Consider the following 18,516-nt stretch of genomic DNA (forward strand, 5'->3'; position numbering starts at 1 on the left):
AATCGGGTAACGGAGGCTCTGTTCGCTTTCCAATTGGCCGTTGAGATAGTGGAGTGCCGCGAGGGTTGACGTCTCGGGCAACCAATGGCAGCAGCGTGGAGGTGGGAGGTCACATGATGAAACCTCCAGGCATTCGTCCGCTCGCAGCCCTAAGGTTAGCAGAAAGGGCTTCCGAGGTTTTTCCGGGGAGGGGGTTTGCGTGATCGCCTTCACAGCGCGTCTGCGCACAGGCGGCTTGGAGGTTGCCTTCTTCTGGCTCCAGTTGAGCGCAGCTCTGTGGCAGTGGCTGGGGATCTCACCTCCAGCACGGAAATGACCCTGGGGCCAGAAGGTCGGCTGGGGTGAGAGGTGGGTGGGTGGTGCTACTCTGAGGTGGGCAGAAGTTCCGCCACTCCAGCAAAGTGCACCAGTCAGGAAGCCTGAAGGTGTTGAGATATGTTGGAGTGCAGTTCCATTGGTGGCACCCCATTAACCTGTTGAGGCAGCTTGTCTCTGCATGAACATAAGCCCAGACAGTGAACAGCAGAAGGCTATCTGACACTAAGGGACATCATACTTAAACCCAATCCCATCCTCGCCTGACATACAAATTCGCACTTTCCAGTGGACACAGTGAATTATGGTACTTATTGGGTGTTTTCATTATTGCAGACATACGCAGTTCTTGTTTAGGACATGAGAAAGAAAGAAAGAACTTGCATTTATTTAGCACCGTTCACGACCTCAAAAAGCGCTTTACAACCAATGAAGTACTTTTTGAAGCACAGTCGCTGTTGTAATGTATGAAACGCGACAGACAATTTGCACACAGCAAGATCCCACAAACAGCAATGTGATAATGACCGAATAATCTGTTTTACTGAGTGTTGGTTGAGAGATAAATATTGACCAGGACACCGGGGAGAACTCCCCTGCTCTTCTTCGAAATAGTGCCCATGGGATCCCTTACGTCCACCTGAGGACAGACATCAGTTTAGCATCTCATCCGAAAGACAGCACCTCTGGCTGTGCAGCACTCCCTCAGTACTACACTGGAGTGTCAGCCTAGATTATGAGGAGTGTTTGTGCAACCAAAGTTACATCACATATGTTGTGACAAATCCTTAAACAAATGATAATTCCTTGTAATCAAAACACCCAATAATTACTGTAATTAACTGTGTGCTATAGTACGCTGTTCGGTGTTATTAGAGGGGACAATGGAGAGCCTTGTCGAATCGACAGGCTAGTCTTAGCTGTTACGGGTGGGCTGATGGGAAAAGAGCCCAACCTGGACACACATTTACGGCCAGATATGTCGCATTGAATACCAGATGAATCGGATAGAGTCGATAAGGGAAGCTAATGTAGCAAAATCTCTTCATTTAGTTACTGAATTTGGAGCGTATTTTAGAATGCTGTGGGTTGTGCCATGTTGTGGTAGTTGCTGGGTAAAGTATCGCTCCCATATTATTTTTCCATGTCGACACAGTTGGTTCATGTGATTCAAGACTTCATCAACGTGTGATCAAGCAAGCGTGGCCGTGTGACTGAATACTGGAAAAATCCCGCTGTACAGCACATAACGCACAAGCTGCCCAGCCCTGAACATTGAGTGGAGCAGCGTAACATAGGAAGTGCCTGGGGACGCGACAAGTGATCTCGGTGTCCCTATCCTGGGAAAGGAATGGTTTGAGGCCATGGTAACTGTGGCATTGAAATGCTCGTTCTGGAATATAATTCTAATGGAGCACCCTGGTAAAGTTGCTAGGCTGGTATCTTCCATCCCTGATTATGAACATGCAAATTGTTGAAAATCATTGGTGTTGTGAAAAGCCATGACTTGCATACAATGTCATAATGACGCTCGAGCTCTCCCTTTAAAAGGGGTTTGTTGTCACATTAAGGAGTATTTCGGGCAGGTTTAGTTCATGGACTGACCAGGAACAGCCCAATGCCAAAGTGGAATCATTCACCATGCAAGAGTCCTTTCTCCCCCACCAATCCTAAAGGCATCAACTCATATTAGGGTGCCTTACCCAAGGACCAAACCTAGGTGAGCTGAGGCACTGAGATCAGCCAAGTAGCGTGAAGCATTACTGAAGTAGTGTGGAGGGGAGAACTGTTTAATGTCAGGTGACATCATATCTCCCAGTTGACCAGTGGATGCCCCATCTCCAGCCAGCAGAAATGGTGAAACTCACGCAAACATGATAAGAACATAAGAACTTAAGAAATAGGAGCAGGAGTAGGCCATTTGGCCCCTCCACCATTCAATGAGATCATGGCCGATCTTCTACCTCAACTCCACTTTCCCGCCCTATCCCCACATCCCTTGATTCCCTTAGTGTCCAAACATCTATCAATCTCAGTCTTGAATATACTCAATGACTGAGCATCCACAGCCCTCTGGGGTAGAGAATTCCAAAGCTTCACAACCCTCTGAGTGAAGAAATCATTCCTCATCTCCGTCCTAAATGGCCAACCCCTTATCTTGAGACTATGACCCCTAGATCTAGACTCTCCAGCCAGGGGAAACAGACTCTTAGCATCGACCCTGTCAAGCCCTCTAAGAATTTTATACGTTTCAATGAGATCACCTCTCATTCTTCTAAACTCCAGAGAATATAGATCCGTGACCTTGGCTGGCAGGCTAAGCCCCAAGGACTACCAATCCAAAACAGTCTACTTCTAACTCAGGTATTCAACTGCTTGAACTGCCAAACCAAATCCAACAATTCTATAAATCAGAGGTACCAGTAAACCTTCAAAACAGAGAATCAATGGGAACATCACAAGTTTCAGAATACATGATCGTTGACTTCTTTAAAAAAAATCATCTTACTAAACACTTAACAAATCTAGATACAACTATTTTGAGAACAGAAGCTGTTGAAACTGCTAAATAAATTTCTCCTAACTCACTCTATTTAACGAACCACACAACAAAAAATCAATTTAATGTAGGGCCCAAAGGCATTCCAAACTTCATCTCGAGAAATGATCCTGCTTTAACTATACAATTAGTTTCATGCGTGGCCTTCAAGCTGTACTGAGCACTGGCTCTTGGGAGTAAATCATTATCAGTGTTTCTGCTCCTAAGATCTCCCCGTCAATCTCAGGCCAATTTTATTTATTCAGGGTCAACATTCATGAGATTAATAGATTGAGTTCTCATCTCCCACTGGTAAAAATGGCAAGAAAAATCCAGACAAAGAATGGATTGATCTTCATGTTGGTCTTCAGTATCATTGGCGTGGCAGCCCAGATCCTGGAATGCCTCATCAGAATGTTTTGCCTACATAACACAGTGACTGCACATCAAAGCAATCCATTAGGGGTCATTTTGACTTTGGATGATAGTGTAAAATGGGTGATATCGATTCAGCCACTCGTTATTTAACTCTCCCGATTTTCATTACCATCGATTTTGGAAATGAAAATCAGGAGAGATGTATAACGGGCAGCTGAATCGTTAATGCCTGTCTTACACTCTCGCCCAAAGTCAAAATCTACCCCATTGTGTGTTAAGTGCTTTGGGATGTCCTGAGAACATAATAAGGCACGATATAAATGCAAATTCTTTCTTTTAATCCGAAGTCGGCGGTAAACATCAGTGACAGATTCTAACTATGATATCTAGCATAATCTCTTCACTGACGTTTTTCCCTAATATATTCTGCTTTTGTTTCTGTTGCCACAGGACTCTTGGGAAATGAGCTTTTTTTTTTCTCTGAGCTTGCTTGTGCCCTGTATAATCAGCACAGAACATGCAAATGTAATTGTTACCTGACTGCACCTACAACCTATATTGTAAATTAATACAGTGAAATACAGCATTAGGCTCATGTAGTCAAGCTGACTTAGGATCACTGTGGTAAGTATATTGCTGCAAAAAAAATACAGGAGGATTGAAGTGACACTTTAAAGGAATATGATTAGTGTTGAACTAATTACAGATGATCTAGTGGGAGTCCATAACTTTCTTAACTCCAGAGATTTGAGCACATAATCTAGGCTGACATTTCAATGCAGTCCTGAGGAAGTGCTGCACTGTCAGAGGTGCCATCTCTCTGGTGGACATAAAAGATTCCATGGCATTATTCGAAGAAGGGAAGGGGTGTTCTCACCGGTGTCGTCACTAACATTTATTCATCAACCAACACCACCAAAAACAGATGATCTGGTCATTTATCTCATTGCTGTTTGTGGGATCTTGCTGTGCGCAAATTGGCTGCTGCGTTTCCTACATTACAACAGTGACCACACTTCAAAAGTACTTCATTGGCTGTAAAGCGCTTTGGGTCATCCTGAGGTCACGAAAGGCGCTATATAAATGCAAATTCTTTCTTTTTGTTTTTCCCTTCAGTAGGCAGATACATTTAATTAAATATCGTAAAGGAAATACCAAGATTATTATTTCTGCATTGTATGAAGAATTTGAGGGGGTGAACAATGAATTATTAAAGAATCAGTAACAAGGAGGTATAGAACTAAGGAGGGAGTTGAAGGAATATTTTTTCACACATTGCGTTATTAGAGTATGGAATGCTTTACCACAATTGACTTAAAGAGGCAGAATTTAAATATTGTTTAAAAGGAAATTGGATAAATATTTGAAAAGGAAATTTGTAAAAGAATATGGAGAAAGGGCAGGGAAATGACATTATGGTGGATAAATCCAGTTGAAAAGCTAGCACTGGTGCAATGGGCTGAATGGCCACCTTCTGAACTGTACTTTTTATGATTCTATATAGAAAATGCCAGCTGTAGTTTATATCTGATGTAAAAAAAAAGTTTTGAAATATTTCATTTCAGCCTCTGCTGAATGACCTGATCTCAGCCGGTAGTAGTTAGAGTGTTGTAATTAGTCTCATGGTCCCTGGACCGGGATTAAATCAGTCAGGATTTGTGCTGCTGATTGCTATCCCGTGACTAGGGTTACCAACCCTCCAGGATTGCCCTGGAGTCTCCAGGAATTGAAAAATAATCTCCCCGACACTGCTGCGAGCAACTCAGGAGAAAAATCATCCGGACATTAAGAGAAATATTGTGGGTTTTTTTCATTTTCTTTGAGTACTTTTCTTTATTGGTTATAAAAATATTTTTATAACCAATAAAAAAATTAGTAATGGTAAAAAAGAAAGGCTGTTTGACTGACAGTTGGGATTCATCCAATTGGGTAACGAAGAGTCTGTTCACTTTCTAATTGGCCCTGGGAAGGCGAGGCCGCGAGGATGGATGTGTCGGGCGACCAATGGTGGGAACGGGGTGGTTGGCAGCAAGAGGTCATGTGATGAAACCTCTTGGAATACGTCCAATCAGAGTTGGCAACCCTACCCAGTGACTCTTGCTGGAAGAATCATAGAATCAAAGAATCATAGAATCATAGAAGTTTACAACATGGAAACAGGCCCTTCGGCCCAACATGTCCACGTCGCCCAGTTTATACCACTAAGCTAGTCCCAGTTGCCTGCACTTGGCCCATATCCCTCTATACCCATCTTACCCATGTAACTGTCCAAATGCTTTTTAAAAGACAAAATTGTCCCCGCCTCTACTACTGCCTCTGCATGTGTGGACTTCATGCGGGAATGGGATCAGGCTCAATCATGGCGTCATTTCCTGTACCCTCCCCCACCCCCGTGGAACAGTCTGCGAAGTCTCACTGTCAAGGCCGGCGTATGACAAAATGGCCGCTTGGGTGAGAGAAGAGAAGTCAGACAGTGCCCACAGAACTGCATCCCAGCTTGATTCAGTACCTTCTGCAAAGGAGGAAATTTAAAAATAATAAAATATGTAGGTTAAATTGGCCCTGTCGCCACGAGTAAGCATGGGCCTAGTTCACAGGCCCGTGATGAGTATGCACTGATACCTAAATCAACCTGGTTTAAACACTGCAATAAAATGTGGCGAAGTAAAAGAAAATGAAACCTAAGGCACAACAAAACGAGTTTGATTGGAATTTAAATAAACAAACACTTCATTGAATCCTTCACTGCCACAGGGCAGACACAAGATTGAACCTGGGTGGCATTAAGTTAAGTTATACATGGGTCTGATTAACATATCAGGGTAAAATACCTGCTGCACCAGCAGGAACTCAGCAGACTAGTAAATGAATTATACTGACGTGCCTTTCTCATCCAATTATTATTGAAACCGTACAACTGTAGTCACTATTCAACTAATAGACAATTTATCCTGTTGAACTCATGAATTTCACTTCTCTGCTCATTCATCTCCATTTAAAAGCCCCTTGCTCTCACCACTTGAATTCGGGAATAACAGCTACCCTTGTCCCCCATTAGGGAGTAAGCAGCAGAGTGGAGCAGAGCACGGGGGGGTGGGGTTGGGTTATTTGGAACGGCCTGAGATCTTTGCCTGGAGACCCAGCATATTCCTTATCCCAAGAGTTGTTTTATTGAGCGGCCGGTGTAAGTCTGTGCTTGGATTTAGATTGGATTAATCAATAGGCCAGGTCCGTTAATGAGTCGGGCAAAGGAAGTTGAGCAGCTCCCCTCAATATTTTACAGCATGTAATTTTAAAATATATTATGAAACATTAACTTTGATTGTTTAATGATAATGGAATTCTTATTTTTCTTTTCATTTTAATGATGAAGTAAAACGACACTCAGCTGAAGATTCTCTGTGGGGAAACAGCAATCGGAGTTATCCTTTAGCTACTAATTAATGGAGCTCGTAGGTACGTTCCTGACAACTTTGTTTGAAGTGAAAGAATCGTCTTGTGTAATAAACTAATGTCCCCCCCACTGTTTGGGGATATAATGATAAATGATTACAGTAAGAATTTTACCAAGTCTCATTTAATTTCACAACTCCAAATGGACTCTCCTCTGGCAAGTTCAGGAACACCAATCTGTATTTACCTTAATGAAGACTAATTGCTATCTGCCCCAATGGATTGGTGGATATCTGTGGAGCTGAGCCACACAGCCTAGGAAGATCTGGCATAAGAACCAGGGGGGAGATGAGGAGAAACATTTTTTTTTAAACACAGTGAGTTGTTATGATCTGGAATGCACTGCCTGAAAGGATGGTGGAAGCAGATTCAACAGTAACTTTCAAAAGGGAATTGGATAAATACTTGAAAAGGAAAAATACTGAAGTCCCTCATCCCTGGTACCATTCTAGTAAATCTCCTCTGCACTCTCCTCAAGGTCTTGACATCCTTCCCAAAGTGTGGTGCCCAGAATGGGACACAATATTCCAGCTGAGGCCTAACCAGTGATTTATAAAGGTTTAGTATAACTTCCTTGCTTATGTACTCAATGCCTCTATTTAGAAAGCCAAGGATCTCGTATGCTTTTTTATGGCCTTCTCAACTTGTCCTGCCATTGGGACTGAGACATAGAGCAGTCAAACCAGTAACTCTTTAAGATGCCACACAGAATGTACAGTTTTATGGTCTTGGATCAATATTTTTCCTGTAAATATAGTGAGAGCACAGGAAAGGGAGACAGAAGAGAAATGGGAGGAATCACTTTCAACTCTTTCTATACAGTGTTTCTGGTCATTTTTGCAAAAAAAAAAGCAGAGAAAAAACACGTTGGAGAGTCTGATGATGATCTGGCAGCAGTGCCGGAGCCTCTGCTATAACACTTCTGTTCGTAGCTCCGCAGTTAACACAGAGCCATGTTAAACATGCTCATTACAAACATGCTCCTCTCCATAGCGCACCCCTCATTATAACACAAGTTCACTTCCAAAAGTCAAGAATTATAGCCAGGATCTGTTCTAGCTTCACTTCACCAGCTGAGATGGGGCTCAAGTGTACAAGGATTATAAATTGCACTGACATTCACTTCAGCACTGCCAGAAACTAGCAGCGCAGACAGATGTCAGCTCAGCCTGTAAGCAACGCACATTGCACGCACTTGAGGAAGCTGATCTCGCCTTGCTAACCGAAAATACTTAATCTTTGGCTAAGCAACAGTTTAATTAGAAACTTTGTCAAACTACACAAATATGTTCCTGCAGCTTTTCAGCTTTCAAGCTTTGGCTAAAAGTGAGTATGTCAGTGCAGTATTGTGGCACTCTGTTTCTTCTCTCAGCACTTGTTTGATAAATCCATTTACTGTTAGGTAAGTGTGCAGTGAAAGAGAACACAATCAGTGTACCTATATGCTCGGACTGCTAATATAATTAGTCAGCAAACTGTTCATTATCCACTCTGAGACAGAGGCCATTTACCATTTGTTAAGTGTTCTATTTTCAACCAACCCTGCCAGACAGGTCAGTCCAATTTTCTCTGTAAAAGCCCAAATTAATACTTTGAGAACTTCCCAACAATTTCTCTCATGTTAATTTAGAAGGTGCTGCAAAGAGGGGCATGTTCCACACAATAGGCAGAAAACATCCACATATATTCAACCTGAATGCCGGAATTGGGCAGGATGAAATGAAAGGTTCCGTGTTTGATGACATCCAGTCTTTGCCCTTCGACTACCTCAGTGACAATGATTTGGTGTCTCTGTTGCTCTGGCCCATTTGAGGAAACTTGTCAATGTGCTTTTTGTGCAGCCAAATAAGAAAATCAAGCCATCCACTAGTGAAGCAGTAGGATCAATTCTCTCAGCCGTGGCTCAGTGGGTAGCACTCTCGTCTCTGTGGCAATCGAAGGTTGTGGGCTCAAGCCCCCATCCAGAGGCTTCAGCACAAAAAATCTAGCCTGACACTCCAGTGCAGTACTGAGGGAGTGCTGCACTGTCAGAGCTGCCATCTTTCGGATGAACTGTTAAACTGAGGCCCTGTCTGTCTTATCAGGTGGATATAAACGATCCCATGGCACTATGAAGAAGGAGCAGAGGAGTTCTCCCCAGTTGTCCTGGCCAATAATTTATCCCTCGACCAACATCACAACATTTATCTCGTTGCTGTTCGTGGGACCTTGCTGTGCGCAGATTGGCTGCTGTGTTTCCTACAATACAATAGTGACTATACTTCAAAAGTACTAAATTGAGTGTAAAGCGTTTTGGGGCGCTCGGAGATGGTGAAAGGCGCTATATAAATACAGGTTCTTTCTCTCTAACTTTGTGGGTTAAATTCCCGGCAGAGGCCGACATTCCAGTCTGCACGGCTGTAGTGTGATGAATGTTGTTGATTCTCAGACAATTTTGCTTCCTCCCTGTTGAAAGAACTGGTGGGATTCCAGCTCGCAGGATTGTGTCTCTGCATGTGTGGGTGAATATACACACATCCCAGCAATCTATCCATTCTGCAAAATAGTGTCCACACTGGCTCACTGCCCACAAGGGATGCTGGTTGTATATTTTGTGAGGTGGAATACATTTATTTACTGTAATTATATTTGATTCCTTTACATCTTAATAGGAAATATACCACTAATTTTGTATGCATGAGACACAAAAACAAGTGGCACCTTCTACAATGCCCACCGCAGCCGTACTGACATGTTTTGACATATTAACAACAACAACTTGCATTTATATACCGCCTTTAACATAGTAAAACGTCCCAAGGCGCTTCACAGGACCGTTACCAAACAAAATTTGACACCGAGCCACATAAGGAGATATTGGGACAGGTGACGAAAAGCTTGGTCAAAGAGGTAGGTTTTAAGGAGCATCTTGAAGGAGGAGAGAGAGGCGGAGAGGTTCAGGGAGGGAATAGTATCCCAATGCTAATTATAGAAGAGCTATTCCTGTTTGTTTGAGCTAAGCGAGGAAATTTATGTCAGAAATTGTATGATTCAAGCCCAGGGAGGGGTAGGAAATGCCGTCCGAAAGTAATCTATTGTAAACAATGAGTGATTCCAGCTTCATAAATAAAGTTCGTGGAAACAATATTTGGAGATGTGCTCCCACAGCAAATGATGCAAATCAAGACATGTCCTTCCTAGAGATGGAAATTTGGGAAGAATTCCCAACTTCAGATTCAACAGGTCCAAAATCCCGACAGCCATTCTGGGACTGGAGAATAGCTTCCACTAGACTGGAATCAACTTCTATTAGACCACAGAACATAGGTACATAGGAATAGGAGTAGGCCATTCAGCCCCTCATGCCTATTCCGCCATTTAATTAGATCATGGCTGATCTGTAACTTAACTCCATCTACCCGCCTTGGTTCCGTAACCCTTAACACCCTTGCCTAACAAAAAAATCTATCGATCTCAGTTTTGAAATTTTCAATTGACCCCCAGCCTCAACAGCTTTTTGGGGAAGAGAGTTCCAGATTTCCACTACCCTTTACGTGAAGAGGTGCTTCCTGACATCACCCCTGAAGAGCCTAGCTCTAATTTTAAGATTATATACCAAGACAGTCTGGGATTGGCACCCCAAACCCTAACAGGGATTGAATGCATCCCGCCAGTAAAACACCAACAAAAGTTAACCTTTGCCCACTCTCCACTCCAAGCTTGTGGGAGGACAAATGAGTGACCACTATGTCACCCGATTATTAGGGCAGGTGATCCAGGTTTTTAGGAAGAGGAGAGAGAGGTAGAGAGGTGCAGAGATTTAGGGAGTGAATTCCAGATCTTAGGATCACACACAATAAGGCACCCAACCACGCACACTAAGGAACTGAAATCATGGCAGACTACAGCCTGGATCATTAGATAGCAGATCCATTTACAATTCTGATTCAAGCATGGACTGTCATTCATGGCTGTTACACAGTACTCTCGATCCATTCATGATCCTGATACAAATGCTGCAATCTAATTCCTTGCCAGATCCATATCTATTGCCGTCAATTGCACTGTACGGAACAGTGCAAGAGAGAGATGTTTCCACCCCCCCAATTCCTGGGTAATGTTTCTCTCCACGTTACATTATGTACCCCAGTAGCCTTTTATCCAAACATTTCGGGGAACGCCCTCTTCTTCGGACAAGTGAATAAGTGGGATAACTGATTGCATATTAATTCCACAAACTGAGTTCAGCACAGAAGCTGATACACAGTATGATGAAATCATTATACACAAAGGGCATGATGAGAGCGGCAGCCACTTCGGAAAGCCAGCCAGTTCAGATAGGCAGTGTCCGGAGAATCAGCTTCCCAGTGCGCTCGCACTCACCACACTCTGTCCCAACCTCTCCGCAGAAAAATGTCTAAATACATATACACACTGAGAAAGTTGGCACTCGAGTGGCTCGGCGAGTCATCCAGAACAGAGAGATGTCTGAGAGGCTGACAGGGCAACGCAGCCTCCGAGAAGAGGTGGTTAGGTTGACAGAAGAAACCTTTCACATTAACGAAGGCATCGGCTCTGCGAAGGATTTATTGCCTGAAGGTGGTCCTTTACAAGACATGAGTGACAATGACATAATCAAAGCAGAATGCATGGAACCTCATCATCACAGTGCCTGTCAGGAAACTGATGTAGATAGTGATATCTGCAGGAGATTGATCAAAGGAGGAAATCAAGGCAAATAGCAGTCCTTGTGATAGTTCAATTGGTGCTGAGCCACATAACAGAGACAGGATTTTGTTGCATTTTCAATATTGCAACCAGCTGAAGATTCAATGATTTACTGATTTTTCTAAGCAGGGGGTCGCTCAGAAAGTCTTTTTACTATATGCTGGAGAGCAAATTACAGCCCCATCCACACACATACATTTGCTTGTTTTAATGCATTTGATTTATAACATAAGAACACTGCAATAAAAAATAATACAAATCTTGCATTAGGAAGCTCAGTGTTGGATTTGAGAAATTCTACAGTAGATAAGACTGAAGTTCTGGAGGTTGTGCTACATTCTCAGATAGTCTCATAATATTTTCAAGGAAATGGTTGAACTGAGGATGAGTTGGATTAACTATTTTTGTCCCATCCCCCTCCACTATAACTGGATACCTATTGTTATAACAGGAGTGAGGAGTTCTATAACTAACTTATGTTTCCACTTAATGAGAATCTGTTATTAACAAGCCCCGGCTACATCTCAAGGCATTTTACTGTAAGTCAAAATAAGTTATTCCAACCTTGTGTAGATTACTGGTGAGGACACGGTTGGAATACTGAGTGCTAGTTTGGGGACCCTATCTTCAAAAACACATGAACGTGCTGAAGAACATGCAGAGGAGAGAATTAAGGATAATTGTGAGCGTAAAACAATACAATATGAAGAGAGACTCATAGTACAGACAGAGAGGACCTATGAAACACTATGGCTCTTTTGACCCTGGAATCTAGGGAATATCTGTGGGAGGCAACAGTCCAGAGTTGATAGTGAAGATGAGAATAGATGGATTCTCTGGAATTTTGCTCGACTATCTCGGAATGTCAGAGAGTATTTTTGCAGAACGTTCCCTCAGGAGGTTAAATCAGTGGGGTAGAATCCCTGACAGGGCGTATTATCCACAACGTGTTGATGGAGTAGATTCGATGGGTCAAATGGTCTGTTTTTATTCCATGCTTTCTTATCATTCTATATTCTAATTAAAGCTATCGCTTTCAGGTTATCTTTACATGTCCCAAAGGTTATCTGCTACTGATCAGAAGATCACTAGATAAATACAGATGAAGAAAGGCATTTAGCCAAGCGTAGTTCATTCATCTAGAAAAGCCTACACCCTGCACCCCCCCCCCCAACATCCCCCCCCCAAACATAACAGCATCCTGAACTCCAAGCTTTTTGCCTTCACTCTTCTACCCGAAAGTCCATTCCAAGTACTAATCAGTTCCAAATTTGCCTTCCGCCAATTTGAATCTGTGTTCTCTTATCCTATTTTCAGGAAATACCCTATAATAGTGACCTATATTTACCCCTCTAGATCATTCAATATCTTATATGTTTCCACAAGGTCCCCTCTCACTCAATTTCTTTCAAGGCTGATGTAGGGATAAAATTTGGAGTAAGGGATTTAAAGGGGTGGGCCCCAATTCGCCGGTATAAAACGGTCTGAAAGGTACCATTCAGTCTTGTTAGGCTGGAAACAAAACACAAAGCACCATGGGATACTTGACCATGTTAGTTCTTTTCAAACTAACATAGATAGGTTTAGCTGACCAAGGACATTCCAAGCTCTACTTACGGAATGTTTAGAAGGGGTCTGTTCCTGAGACGAGATAAGAGTACAAACACGTATTGATAAAACATCTGCTGATGGTCTGGGAACGGAGTCAGTTTGGCTGCGTAATTCAATAGCGCTTTGTAGTCCAGCAGGCCATGTTCCTGCTGAAGATACCTCCCTATAGTGATAACCAGGGTAAGAGACAGCTCAAGAATGCGAAGTTAGAGTGAAGCCTCTGCAGCCCATAAGCTTCTCACAGGGAGGTACTCGAGTTCAAAGGGCAAGCCTAGTAGCTGATTGATTAACCCTATAAACCAATGATGTATCAATATTACCATGTATACACCCCCACTAGTAATTAGTGGGTGTTGTCTAATAAACTGTCATGGCCTGCTGGACTACAAAGCGCTATTGAATTGTGCAGCCAAACTGACTCCGTTTCCAGACCATCAGCAGCTGATGAACCCAAACTGCTCCAGTCTTTCCACATCCTTCAAATCTCTGGCACCAAGGATCAGACTCATGGGAGTAAAACTGAACTTCGGTGGGGGGCACAAAACAGGTGGTAGCGGGTTGGCTGCCCATTATGCACCCCTCCCCCCCCACAATTTTTCTTTCCATTGGCTTCAATGGAAGGAAACTCAGGCAGTGCCCGATCCACTAGTGCCCGCTTTGCACCCTCGCCGAAGTTGAATTTTACCCCCATAGTTCTTTTCTGATCATCTTGAATATTTCCCTTATGTACTCATGAATAAAACTGATCACAACTGTAATATAAGTGACTAGATTATACTTGTGACTGCTTTACTCGATGCGGAGGCCTTTGAGGAACATTTAGTGCGTCTCATTTATTTCTTTCATGGAACGTGCTGTAACGAACAAAATGCTAACCTCATCGATATATTTTGCTTCCCATTAATATACAACACCAACTTGCATTTATACAGCGCCTTTAACGTAGTAAAACATTCCAAGGCGCTTGACAGGAGCGTTATCAAACAAAATTTGACACCGAGCCACATAAGGAGATATTAGGACAGGTGACCAAAAGCTTGGTCAAAGAGATATGTTTTAAGGAGCATCTTAAAGGAGGAGAGAGAGGTGGAGAGACGGAGAGGTTTAGTGAGGGAATTCCATGTAGAGCATAAATCATCAGCATCCAACAGAGATACCATTCAAATACAGTTATTTTATTAATATTTCTTCACATGTTACTTCTCACACAATAGACTGAAGGGTCTTTTATATAGGGAGTCCCCCCTCTGCAGATTCCTAAATATCAGGGTCTGATAGCCTGGTGGTTATGTTACTGGACTAGTAATCCAGCAGCCTAGACTAATAATCTGGAGGTATGAGTTCAAATCCTAGTAGCTGGGGAATTTAAATTCAGTTAATGGAATAAAAAGCTAGTATTAGTAATGGTGAACATGAAACTAACAGATTGTCATATAAAACCAATCTGGTTCACTAATGCCCTTTAGGAGACCTACTGTCCTTTCCCGGTCTGGCCTATATATGACTCCAGACCCACAGCAATATGGTTGATTCTTAATGGCCTAGTAACCCACTGAGTTCAAGAAGGCAGCTCACCACCACCTTCTCAAGGGCAATTAGGGATGGGCAATAAATGCTGGCCTTACAAGCAAGGCCCACATCTCATGAATGAATGAAAAAAATACCCTGCAATAACAATATTTTGCACAACAGCATTTTGCAGTGTTTTTAAAAAAAAATTCTTCATGTGAGATGGAGTGAGGAAAATATTCAAAGATTTTGAACAGAAACACTGACTATAGATTTAGGCATCTACTTTGGAACATGCGTCCATCAGAAGAATACATTAAAATTAAATCAGAGAGAGTAAAAATTCCATGAGGGCAGCTGGCATAACAAAACCCCTTTACTCATCCCCAATAAATACAAAATGCATTCGGTGTGGTGTTCGGCTTTTTTTTTTCATCAAATTCCTTTCCATTTAAATTAGTCGAAGTGTTGAAGGTGTAGATATAGGAGGCATTGCAACAATACCTTTTTAAATCTGTCTGTTGTTTCAGCAAGCTAAAAAGAAACATTTCTAACCAGTGATGGGAAAAGCAAGGTTACCTTAGCACAGAATCCTCTGCTGCCTGATTTTGGACAGTCAGCCATCTGCCATCTGCTCATGCACATCAACGGGACAGCTATTAGAGCCAACCTCAATGGGCTGTGTCGATCTGTTTTTTTTCTGCAGTCATCCAATTGAATCTAGAGACACGTGTGACACCTATAGGGGGAGTAGATCTTGACTTTGTGCGATAGTGTAAGGCAGGTAAAAGCGAGTTGGCAGCCCATTTGATATCCCTTCTGTTGGAGTCAATGGAGATAAAAATGGGGAGAGTTGTAAAATGGACTGCCAACTCGCTATCACCCGTGTTACACTGTCGCACAACGTCAAGATCTACCCCTGGGAGTACGGCAGGTCAGCCTCTAAAGGCAAATGGAGTATCTAGTGTGATTCTATCACCAACAAGTCTGGTAACCCTTTCTTTCCCCTTGACGGGTTTGAAGCTGTCGCTGTTTTCATCTGAAGAAGGCATTGCACATCGCTGATAACGTTAAAGGTTGTAAACCCTGACCCTCAATGTAAGCCTTAGAGCCCAGTTTGTGCTGAGTTAACTGATCTCAGTTGAGACAAAGGTTACATTGATACATTGGGCCTAAGTGCCACAGGGGGGGGGATAAATAGTTCTGATTACTATCCAATGAGCCCTATTGGTAAGTGTGAGTGTGTGGATGTTTGGTTGAGGAAAGGATGTTCCTCCATGGTTGGTTTACCTATCGACATGTCTAGGTCGCACATGAAGAATGGTCACTTGGGCCAATTCTTTGTGGGTCCAGACTGTTTCCCTGGCCTGGACTCCCTCCCCCACCCCCCGCCTCCATGTGGGGGCCACCTGCACTTCTTTTGGAGGCCGGTGCACCTCACCTCATTGGGCCAGCATGAGTCAGCACCTTCCGGAAAGGCGGTAAGAAATGAGGAAAGTTGGGAGAATTAAATCCATTGTGCTGCCTAGTTCCAATCTTACAGCTGCTAATTAATTTAATAATATTCGACACGAAAAATATACTGAAAGCTTTTGACGTACATTTTGAAAGGACATTCATCTCTTAAAAGACTTTCCTTTGTTACATTCCACATCATAATTACACCAATAGTCATTCAGAGATATTAGGACATTTGAAACACTCATCCACAGCATAAGTGGAAAGCAAGTGCATCAGCCAGCATAATGGGACATATTATATTGCTACTCACAAAATATAATTTGTTCCTTGATTAGCACTGCAGCGGTTTATTACTGAATACATGAACATTGGATATTACGTACTGTAGATAATCATAGTCACTGCTGAAACAGAGTGTACTCAAACACTTTCAGAATGAGAGACTGACCTGGTTTGTGGTAAAGCTTTCAGCAGAGGTGATGGTTTTTTTCAACAGCTGGTGGACAAATTGATATGGTTCCTCTTCCCACAATTCTAATGCTGAAATAATGCCACGCCATCCAGAAATGGCCAGGCAGGAGGGTATGTTGTAAGTACAAGTCATCACCTGTCAAGAGCTATTGCAGATTGTTATGGTTTGAGATTTTGCCCAACATTTATCATAACTCAAAGGTTTATGATCTGAGACCTACTTCCTCCTAGTTGCTGTGTATGGGTTGCCAGTCCCTTAGCAATTAGCAACCCTGCCCCAATGTTATGTTGTTCAGAGAGATCATATGATTTGACAACAATGTTGTCCTGTCTCTTCAGAAAGACTTAAGTTACATTGCCAACAGTCTAATGCATTTGGCTAAAAATACTCGGAACATATTTACTCTTGGGTACTTAATTTGCAGAAGACAAATGATAGACAGTAACAAGATAGTGAATCAGCACAATCCCACTCCCCCAAAAAGTGTCAATAATTATTCTTTTTTTTAAAAATTACCAATTGTTTGTGGGTCCAGGTTGGTTCCCTTGTCTGGACACCCTCCTCTCCCCCCCGCATGTGGGCCCACCTGCACCCTTCTGGAGGCCGGTACACCTCATCTCATTGAGCATACCAGCCTCCCACCTTAAACAATATCTCACTGAGGTCAAGGAAGCAGGAACTCCCAACAGAGGGAGTCTCCACCCTCAACCTTGCCCCCCTCTGATGTCAGGGACTATGTTTAGGATGGTCAGAGCTTCCAAACCCCAGACAAGGACCTCCCACCCTTAGCCCCGCCTCCTTCCAGAGTTACAACAGGAGCACCCGGAAAGTTCATGCAAATTCGGAGCCCCATTTTAGAATGTATTTCTTAGAATTTGGTGACAAATGTCTTTTTGGTGAAACTGTTGACGAGACCTTCCAGTGTAAGGTTGTAAATGGATGTGCTCGCTTCGGCTGCATATTTTTTAAAATTGGAACCACACAGAGAAGATTAGCATGGCCCCAGCGCAAGGATGATGTGCAAACTCGTGATGCGATCCATATTTTGAGATAAGGGTATCAAGGGATATGGATCAAAGGCGGGTAAATAGCTTTAAGGTACAGATTAGCCATTATCTGATTGAATGGCGGAGCAGGCTCGAGGGGTTGAATAGCCCCTACTCCAGTTCCTATGGGTGTCGTGTATCTCAGTTCATCCATGGAGTTTGATTCATCTGCAGAACTAGACACTGGGAGAATTCACCAGCACTTATTCAGTCCAAGAGCCTCTGAGATTAATCATCCATGATCAAAGATAAAAGAGTCAGAATTATTGCACAGAATGCAAATGAGCAGGAGCTCATACATTTGCCTTGACGATGTACAATTCAATGTGCAGAGAACAAAGCCTTTGTACCCTGACTAATTTCCAGACCTGGCCTCATACACAACTCATCTCCCATGTTTTGTTTTGAAATTTGTTACGGAAAGATTCCATTTTAACTCCAGCTATTTCAAAACTGTATGAAACAGACAGAAATGTCATATTTAGTCACACAGGTAGCAGTAGATTTGAAGGGGGAAAATTTATAGTACAGCATTCCAGCATAAAGCTTCAGCACCTGGGGAAATTGAGATGAACCCAAGGATCAAGGCAGGTATGACTTTACCTGAGCTGTAGATGAAAAAGATAATGACCCTTTTCTATTTTATTGCTACTACTATGCCCAACGCTCCTCTTAACTTCCCTCTGTTGATCCCCCCAAGCTTCATGTACATATTTTTCCTCCTCTCTGCATCATTATTGTGTTGAAATTAAGATTCATCACCTGCTATAACTCAGTCTTTTCAGCGCCTTAACTCCTTCCCTTCTCCAATCTACAGAACTATAACACGCAAGCTCGTGTCACCTAAAAACTACTTCCTTTTTCAACTTTACTGGTGTCCCACTCTATAGCCTTTACCCTTCACCTCTGTTAGTCGTTAAATAAGGGTCAGCAACAGGACCTCTTCAATGCAGAACAAATCAAGAGTATAATTAATATCTGGTTTAACTGATCAATCAATCAATATTAGAATCTTCAGAGCCCGT

At 42.7% G+C, this 18,516-nt stretch overlaps 1 protein-coding gene and 1 non-coding gene across 3 annotated transcripts in view; one reads left to right on the forward strand and one right to left on the reverse strand.

Annotated features, from left to right (window-relative positions):
- The window catches only part of LOC137340731 (ras-related protein Rab-26), a 248,764-nt gene that overhangs the window by 156,966 nt on the left and 73,282 nt on the right, over positions 1-18,516 (reverse strand). The gene's annotated exons all lie outside the window — the stretch shown is intronic.
- LOC137340973 (U6 spliceosomal RNA) lies at positions 17,387-17,493 on the forward strand. Its single transcript, XR_010966931.1, has one exon. It is a non-coding gene; the product is annotated as a U6 spliceosomal RNA (small nuclear RNA).

The sequence above is a fragment of the Heptranchias perlo genome, chromosome 22 (genome assembly GCF_035084215.1).
Source record: "Heptranchias perlo isolate sHepPer1 chromosome 22, sHepPer1.hap1, whole genome shotgun sequence".
Taxonomy (NCBI): Eukaryota; Metazoa; Chordata; class Chondrichthyes; order Hexanchiformes; family Hexanchidae; genus Heptranchias; species Heptranchias perlo.